Source organism: Monodelphis domestica, chromosome 1 (assembly GCF_027887165.1).
Source record: "Monodelphis domestica isolate mMonDom1 chromosome 1, mMonDom1.pri, whole genome shotgun sequence".
NCBI classification, from domain to species: Eukaryota; Metazoa; Chordata; class Mammalia; order Didelphimorphia; family Didelphidae; genus Monodelphis; species Monodelphis domestica.
This window is the reverse complement of record NC_077227.1, coordinates 325,074,810-325,084,987: the sequence shown is the minus strand read 5'-3', so window position 1 is coordinate 325,084,987 and position 10,178 is coordinate 325,074,810.

Genomic DNA, 10,178 nt, shown 5'->3' with positions numbered 1-10,178 from the left:
AGTTTGCCTGAGTTTCTGGGGAGGGGGGGTATGATGCCTATGTGAACACCACCTTGGAGGACCTGAAAGCAGATGGATCTCCATTGCCAATTCTGAAGGCAGCTGTGCAAAGAACCTGAAGCTTGAAACAGTGCTCTCTTCACCAACAGTTAAAAAGCCCAATGTTAACTTTTTTTTTAATGAAAAATGAGAGAACAACAAAAAAGGAATTCAGTATAGAAAATTATTTTAGTGATAGGGAAGACCAAAATGCAAACTCCAAAGGAGACAACAAAATTAGTGCTGCATCCAAAGCCTCCAAGAAAAATAAGATTTGCTCTCAAGTCCCAAAAGGATTAATGGAGGAGCTAAGAAGAATTTTAAAAATCAAGCAAGTGAGGTAGAATAATTGGGATATCGGGAAACAGTAGACCTCTTTTTTTATTTTTATTTTATTTTTTATTTAAAATATTTTTCTTTGGTTACATGACTCATGATTATCCCCCTTGATTACCCTCCTCCCTCCTGGAGTTGACAAGCAATTCCACTGGGTTATACATGTATCATTGTTCAAAACCTATTTCCATGTTATTCATATTTGCAGTAGAGTGATCATTTAACATCAAAACCCTAATCACATCCCCATTGAACCATGTGATTGCTCATATGTTTTTCTTCTGTGTTTCTGCTTCTACAATTCTTTCTTTGGATGTGGATAGCATTCTTTCTCATAAGTCCCTCAGAATTGCCTTGGGTCATTGCACTGCTGCTAGTAGAGAAGTCCATTACATTTGATTGTGCCATAATGTATCAATCAGTGTCTGTGTACAATGTTCTCCTGCTCTGCTCCTCTCACTCTCCATCAATTCCTGGAGGTCATTCCAGTTATTCCTTTTAGCACAATAGTATTCTATCACCAACAGATGCCACAATTTGTTCAGCCATTCCCCAATCAATGGACATCCCTTCATTTTTCAATTTTTTGCCACACAAAGAACAGGGCTATAAATATTTTTGTATAAGCAAAAGTAGAACTCTTTACAAAGTAATATTGGCCAAATGAGAAAAGTGATACAAAAGCTCACTCAAGAAAATCATGCTTTAAAAATTAGAATTGGGCAAGTAGAAGCTGATGGCTCCATGAAATATCAAGCAACAATCAAATGAAATCAAAAGAATAAAAAAAATAGAAGAAAATGTGGAATACCTCACTAGAAAAACAACTGATCTGGAAAAAAAAATCCAGGAGAGATCATTTATGAATTATTAGACTACTGGAAAACCATGATCAAAAAAAGAGCATAGACATTATCTTTCAAGAAATCATCAAGGAAAATTACCCTAATATCCTAGAACCGGAGGGAAAAAAAGAAATTGGTAGAATCTACCAATCACCTCCTGAAAGAGATTTCAAAAGGAAAACTCCCAGGAATATTATAGCCCAATTCCAGAACTCCTAGGTCAAGGAGAAAATATTACTACAAGAAACAATTTCAAATATCATGGAGCCACAGTCAGGATAACACAAGATTTAGCATTAAATTATACATTAAAGAATTGGAGGGTCTGGATATGATATTCTAGAGCAAAGGAGGTAGGACTTCATCCAAGAATCACTTAACCAGCAAAACTGATCATGATCCTTCAGGGAAAAAATGGATATTCAATGAAGACTTTCAAACATTTCTAATAAAAAGACCAGAACTGAATGGAAAATTGAGGTATGAGAAAGAGAAATGCATTGGGGGGAGGGGGAAGGAAAAATAAAATGGAGTAAATTATCTCACATAAGAGAGTCCTAAAAGATCATTTACAGTGGAGGGGAAGATGGAGGAGGTGAGTATGTGAATCTTTCTCTCATAGAAATTGGCTCAATGAGGGAAGAACATACATAATCAATTTGGTATAGAAATCTATCTTACCCTACAAGAAAGTAGGAGGAAAAGGAATAAGAGAAGTGGGGTGGAGCTGATAAAAAAGAGGAGGTGAATTGGGGGAGGTGAAGGTCAGAAAATAAACAGGGGAAATAGGATGGAGGGTAATACATAGTAATCATAATGGTGTAAAAAGTTTTTACATCTCTAAAGGCCTATTTATAGGCTAATAAAGGCCTAATTTCTCAAATACATAAAGAAACAGGTCATTCCTCAATTGATAAATAGTCAAAGGATATGAATGGACAATTTTAGACAAAGTAATTAAAGGTCTCTTTAGTAATTTTTTAAAAAATGCTCTAAATCACTATTAATTAGAGAAAATGCAAATGAAGTCAAAATGAAGACCTAATTCTGAGGTACCACCCCATACCTGACAGATTGGTTATTATGAAAGAAAAGGAAAATGACAAAACCTGGACATGATATGGGAAAACTGGGACACGAATGCACTATTGGGGAGGTGTGAACTGATTCAATCATTCAGGAGAGCAATTTGGACCTATTTCCAATGGGCTATAAAACAGTACATTATGTTTGACCCAGTAATACCATTACTATCTTTGTATTCCAAGGAGATTTTTAAAGAGAGAGAGAGAGAGAGAGAGAGAGAGAGAGAGAGAGAGAGAGAGAGAGAGAGAGAGAGAGAAGGTCCTATATTTAATATTTAAATTTTTAAGAATATTTAAAGCAGCTCTTTTTTGGGGGGAGGGGGTTTCAAAGATTTGAAAAGTGAAAGGACACTCATCAATTGGGGAATGGCTGAACAAGTTATAGTATATGATGTAATAGAATACTATTGCGCTGTAAGAAATGACAAGCAGGAGGAGCTCAGAAAAACATGGAAAGACTTACATGGACTGAAGCAGAGTAAAATAAGTAAAACCAGGGGAACATTGTATTCAGTGACAGGAATACCTTACAATGAACAGCTGTGAATAATAGTTATTCTTAGCAATTCAATGATCCAAAACTATCCAGAAGGACTCATGATAAAAAATGCCATCTGCTTCCAGAGAAAAAAGAACTAATAGAGTCTGGATTTAGATCAAAACAAACTTTTTTCACTTTCCTTCTTAAATTTTGTTCTATTTGAGTTTCCTTCCACAAAAGGATTAATATGGAAAAATGTTTTGCATGATTGCACATGCAAAATCTGTATGAGATTGCTTATCATCTCACTGGGGGTTGTGGAGTGGACAAGGAGGGATGGAGAGAATTTGAGACTCAGTATTCTTTGAAACATATTGGAAATTGTTTTTACATACAATTAGTGAAAAATAAAATAAAATTTAATAATAAAAAAGTGAAAGAGCTGATATATTTAGGACTAATCAAACTTAGAGTGTAAAGACATCTTATAAAACTTTTATTTGATTCAATAGTGGATAGAGGGCTGGACAGAGTCAAAAAGATCTTAGTTCAAGTCTGTAAAGGGTAAAATTATGGCTGAGACTGAATGCATAATTATTTTTGTTCACCAAGGATTTTACTTATAAAATCCTAATAAAAAAAACCCAAATAATAAAATACCCAAGTCAGCTAGGAATTTTATGGTGATTTAATTGATATAGTGGAGAAGATTAAGAAGAAGGGAGAAGGCAAGGGTGAAGGATTTCTCCCCCTGCCTGCCTGGTACTGGACAGGAAGATTAGAAGATTTAGAAAGTAAGGGTGTGGAGTGTGAAGGAGGAAGGAATCAACCTGAACTCCCAAAGGGGCTCAGCTGAGGTGCCTGAACCTGAATCAGGTCAAGGACAAAACTCACAGCCAAAACCCAGACAAATAACTGCCTCTACTCCCAAGATGTTGGAAAGCCTAGCACACTGCCAGCCAGAGTTGCCTCTCCAGGGAAAGAGGAAGAGACAGGAAGTGATGTGCCTTATATAGACAATTTTTACATCACTTTCCTGCGTCTCATCTGTACCAATGATGACTTAGCTTGACTTAGGACAGCCCAGAGTCCTTTTGTTTGCACATGTCCGTTGAAGGCCATTTCCTCAGATAATTTATCTTGACTTTGATGCAGACCTTCCTAATCTTGTTAAACTAAGACGGGTGGAGAATGTAAAGTTTCCAAGACTTGATTTTGTTATTCCAAGTATCTCCATTGTCATCGATCAGGAAATAGCTAAGTCAGATCTTCTAAAAAATGGTCTGATTAGGGTGGAATAGTTTTAAAATTCACAAGTCCAATATCTGATATATATATATATATATCACCTGTATGACCTAGTTACACCAGTTCTAAGTGATCAAGGCAATTCTCTAAAATTGAGTTAATAATAATTAACAAGTATATAGCAATTAAAGGTATATAAGCTCTACAAATATCACATTTAATTCTCAAAGCAATCGTATGCTTGTTCTCATTTCACAGGTGAGAATAGTGAAGCTAAGAAAGGGTAAGTGACTTGTTCAGGATCACACAGCTAATAAGTACCTGAGGCAGAGTTTGAACTCAGGTCACAAATGGACAGAATGCCAGGCCTGGAGGCAGGAAGACTCATCTTCGTGAGTTCAGATTTGGCCTTAGACACTTCCAAGCTATGTGACCATGGGCAAGTCACTTAACCCTGTTTGTCTCAGTTTCCTCATTTGTAAAATGAGCTGGAGAAGAAAATGGCAATCCTCTCCAGGATCTTTGTCAAGACAACCCCAAATGGGGTCATGAAGAATCGGACATGACTGAAAAACAATGAAACACTTTGGTGATTTAAATCTAGTGCTTCATCTTGTCTCTCTTCCTCTGAGTTATAGATCCATCATATGATCATGATTAAGGATATGGAAAGTGTTTTCACAACCTGAATTCATTGAAGAAGTCAGAAAGTCAGAAAAAATTAAAAAAAAAATCAAATGACAGATATGAGTCTTAGTCTATATTCTTTTAGAGGCTATGAAAATTGTGCTAATTTAGGAAGAAATAATTGACTGCTGGCATACTGACAAGTCACTACTGTGAGATGTCTATTGATTTGTAAGATTATGCCATAATTAGGAAAAGTGCTGTCAGTAGTTTGATTAGCAATTTTGGTTCCCAGGGGGAAGCAGTAAGAAGCATGTCCTTCAGTGATTTCTAAAACAAATTTAGTTGAGGGGAGGTAAGACCTTGGACACTTCTCCATGGGAAGAAGGGAAGGAGAATGATCCCTAAGGATACTTAGAGGTCTTCTGTGGTGGGGATTGAGAAGAGATCACTTGGGACCTTGTGGTGGGGTGGAGTTGGCGGGGGAAATTGCCCATCTTGTAACTTACTGTTTTAACTATTTTTGCTCTCAAGGTGCTAAACTCCTTTGTTTCTATACACTGCAGAAGGAATGCCACCGTTGATATCACTCTTTCAATTTCATTTCCTCAAGGCAAAGTCCCTGATCTCCTACCCTAGTTAGGATTCTGATTGCTTTGAATGTTGTTCCTCCTTTTTCAGAGAGGATCAAGGATATCATTATTGTCATCTTTACTTGAGCATGAATTAGATTTAAGTGAGACAAAGATGCACAAAGTCATCAGCCTCGTTCTCTCTCCCAGAGTCATCCAAGATCAATGAAAAGAAAAAAGTTAGGATGACTGGGGATGGCCGTGGATACAATGGATGTTGTCTAAGTTCTTTATGGTTGTTGGAACAAATTGCTCTCATTCACCCATTCTCCCAGGGGAAGTCTTCACATGTTTGGGGTAGACATCTCCCTTATTCACCAATGAATCTGAGGTCAGTTACCCTCAACCTGATTTAGCCCATCTACCTAGGTGGAATGTGACCCATTACTTGCCACAGCTTCTTGGAGCCACAGTCAAGAGTTGGGTGACAAGGAGACATAAGGGCTTGGACAGTCATTACACCAGAAGTTCTAGCCCTTTCTGCACACCCCATACACCCTTGATGCTTGGAGTAATGATGCTGAGAAGGAAAATATACTAATCATTCCCACAGTTTGAAGGACTGGAGGAGTCTTCTAGGCCAAACTGTACCTGGGTAAGATTTTCCTCTACAAAATTTCTTACATGTTAGCATCCAGCCTCCACTTGAAGACAGTTTTCTTTTTTGTTGCTTTTTTTACATGTGGGGTAACATTTTTAACTACTGGGTCTAAGTCAGTGTTTTATCATGATATAAGACAAACACTATCAGTGCATAGTGTACTACTACTCTTGGTATAGCACTGCCATAATAAGATTGCAGAGTAACAAAGGCTCTTTTTTCATTGGTTTCTACAACATGTCATATATAGTCAAATGAACATCTCTAACTTCAAAGGACTTGGTTTCCTCATCTATAAAAGGAGTGGGTTGTTCTAGATGGCCTGTGAGGTACCATCTGGGTCTAGATCTATAATTCTATGCTCCTTTGAACTCACTATCATCACGTGTACGTAGAGTTTCATAACTCCATTCCAGCTTGTTTTAAACTCTGTAAGATAGGTAAAGAAAGTATAGGTATCTCTTCCACATCATGACTTTCCCCATTATGGTTTCAATATATGGTGAGTCAGCAAAAGAAATTCATTGGGGATTTTTTGAAGAGTTTTAAGGAAGCAAGAGATGACACATGAAGGCCAGCAGATGACACAGAAAAAAGTTTAGAAACCCAGGAAAGTATAAAATATATGATTACTATTTATTTAGTATAACATTTTTTTCATATCTTTTTTTTAAACCCCTTACCTTGCATCTTGGAATCAATACTATATATTGGTTCCAAGGCAGAAGAGTGGTAAGGACTAGGCAATGGGAGTTAAGTGACTTGTTTAGGGTCATACAGCTGGGAAGTATCTGGGGCCAGATTTGAACCCAGGATCTCCCTACTCTGGGCCTGACTCTCAATCCACTAATCCACCTAGATATCCCCTTCATATAGTATTTTTACTTAACATTCATCTACATATAATCTATGACTAGATACTTAACCCACATTTTATAATAAGTTGCTTCAAATACCCCATAAAAGAAAAAGAAAAAAAATTCAGACTTCTTTTCTGGTATGAAGGGAAGGCAAATTTTTTTTACCAGATCATAAAGGAGCTGCTACCCTAAGCCCTGAAATGTGGCAGGGATGCCTGTGTTATTATATCCAATTCACAGATGAGGAAACGGAGGATAGGACACAGGAAATGACTTGGCTGAGGATATAGAGCTGGTAAGTGGTCGGACCAGATTATTTTTTTTCTGATTACATGTAATAACAAATTTCCACACAAGTTTTCCTAAATTATATAATGAAACTTAACTCCTTCTCCTCCCTTCCCCCTCCTAGTGCTGGCAGGTGATTTGGATATGGGTTATACATGTATAATCATGCAAAACATATTTCCTTATTGTTAGGACCAGATTAGAATTCTTAAGTACTCTGGCAACTATCCCCAAATACCTTTCATACCTCCTATGTACAAAGCTCTTTAATGGACATTATTTCTTTGATTCTCAAGACTCTGTAAAGTCTATTTTATAGCTGAGATTCAAGTCCATTTTATAGATGAGATAATCAAAGCTTCAAGAGGAGAAATGACTTGTGAGTTCCCGGGAACAGTAAATGGCAAAACCAGGACTGAAAGTCAGGTCTCTCACCTACATCTCTTTCTGCTATTTCACTGTGATATCCGTGATTCAGCCTGAACTCTCATTGACACGTTTGTCAGCAATTTCAAAGGATGTTTCCTAGCACAAATATGTATATTTGTGATCTCAAGGATGTCACTTAGCCTCTCTGAGCCTCAGTTTTCTTATCTGTAAAATACAGATAATATTTGTTTTCTCTATCTCAGTCTGTTAAGCACTGTGCTAAGGATAATGATATGAAGAGAGACAGAAGATGGTCCCTGCTCTGGAGCTCACAATCTAATTGTGGGAGACAATAAACGGATATCTACATGCTTGTTATATATGTGTGTGCATCTGTATGTGTATATATGATAATAGGAAATAATTTATAGAGGTAAGGCACTAGAATTAAGAAAGGTTGGGAAAGACTTCCTGGAGAAAGTAGGATTTAGTTGTCACTTGATGGAAGTCAGAGAAGCCAGGAAATGAAGGGAAAGAGGAAGAGCATTTCAGCCCTGGGGGACAACCAGAGAAAATGTTTGGAACCAAGAGGTAGCATGTCTCATTGTCTGAATACCAAGCGTAACCTGAATTCCTGGGTTGTAAAATATAGGAAAACTGGAAAGGTGAGAGAGAGGGTTATGAAGGACTTTGAATGACAAAATCTACCTGGAGGCAATAGGAAGTCACTGGAGTTTGTTGAGTAGAGGGGTTACATGATCAGACCTGTCCTTTAGGAAAATGACTTTGGCAACTAGAGGAGAGACTTGTGGCAAGCAGACCCACCACTAGGTTAATGCAATAATCCAAGAATGAGGTGATAAGGATCTGCCCTTAGGATGCTTGGAGCTGTAAGGAATTCATGACTAAATATGTGAAATATCTAAAATAATATGGTGGTTGCTGATTTAAAATATTATAGCTCAAATCAAAATGACTTTTAATAGCCTTTATTTACAGAGGTGGAAAAAGTGAAAGTAGAGAAATACAAAAAGAAGGTAGAGAAGATATCTAGCCTATTATACTAAATATTGCTGTAGTGCTCCGCTCAGCCCAGGAGGGCTGGTTAACCCTTGACAGGAGGACAGGGTGTTCCACCCACTCAGCCTCCTCCTCTAGGAGGGGAAAGTCTCTCCAGAGCTAGTCTCTCTGGAGAAGCCAGGAAAGGAAAGCCAGCTCTCACTCACTTAAGAAACAGTTCAAGGGGGTAGCTGGGTAGCTCAGTGGATTGAGAGCTAGGCCTAGAGACGGGAGGTCCTGGGTTCAAATCTGGCCTCAGACACTTCCCAGCTGTGTGACCCTGGGCAAGTCACTTGACCCCCATTGCCTAGCCCTTACCACTCTTCTGCCTTGGAGCCAATGCACAGTATTGACTCCAAGATGGAAGGTAAGGGTTTAAAAAAAAAAAAAGAAACAGGTCAAGAGCCAAGGTCCCAAGTCAAAGCTGAGGTCCAAGTCACCTCCTGAAGATGACCTGCTGAAGATGACCCCAAACCAAGGAAATTCAGGACTTTTTATAGTTATTTCTTGTTCCTTCTCTTCTTCCCAAGGGCCAATCACAGCTTCCAAATTGCCTAGCACTGCCCAGGGGGCATTGCCTGTGGGATTCACCTCTCATCCTCTGAAGGTGTCATCTTTTATCAAAGGATTCACAAACTTCTGATCAAAAGGGTGGAGTTCTCCAAGTAAGTGACTCGTGGATTCTCTTACTTGATAACAAAGTGTTTAGTAGGGCGTTAAGTATTAGCTCAAAATAGACAAAGAGAATAAAGAATTCCCTTTCACAGAGCAAATGAGAGATTTCTTTGTTTCTTCCTTTCTTTCCTCCCCTTTTGTCTTAGATTCAATACTGTGTATTGATTACGAGAGCAGATTGAGAGCTAGGCCTAGAGTTAAGAGGTGGAGGGTCCAAATCTGATCTCAAATACTTCCTAGCTGTGTGACCCTGGGCAAGTCACTTAACCCCCATTGCCTAGCCCTTACCACTCTTCTGCCTTGGAGCCAATACATAGTATTGATTCCAAGATGGAAGGTAAGGGTTTAAAAATTAAAAAAAGAATGGTAAGGGCTAGGCAATGGGGGTTAAGTGTTCTGTCCAGGGTCACACAGCTATGAAGTGTTTGAGGCCAGTTTTGGACCCTCCACCTCCTAACTCTAGACCTGGTTCTCAATCCACTAAAACACCCAGTTGCCTCCAGGAGGTTTCTTTTTTATATATTTTTTTTGTTTTGTTATTTCTCAATTACATGTAAAATTTCCCCCCAATACTTATTTATTAATAAAAAAAATCAAACAAACCCTTACCTTCTATTTTAGAATAAATATTGTATATTGCTTCCAAGGTAGAAGAGTAGTAAGGGCTAGGCAATGGGGATTAAGTGACTTGCCCAGGGTCACACAGCTAGGAAGTATCTGAGGCCAGATTTGAACCTAGGACCTCCTTTCTCTGGGCCTATCCGCTGAGTCAGCTAGCTGTCCCCTTTAACATTCATTTTTCAAAAAGTTGAATGCAAATTCTTTACCTTCCTCCCTTCCCTTAACTCTGGAGAAGAGAAGATGATGAAGGCAAAACGTTCCTATATTAGCCATATTGCAAAAGAAAACATACACATACAAGCACACATACACACACACACACACACACACACACACACAAACACAAAAAATAGGTTTAAAAAACCCAAACATGCTTCAATCTGTATTCAGTTTATCGGTTCTCCCTCTAGAG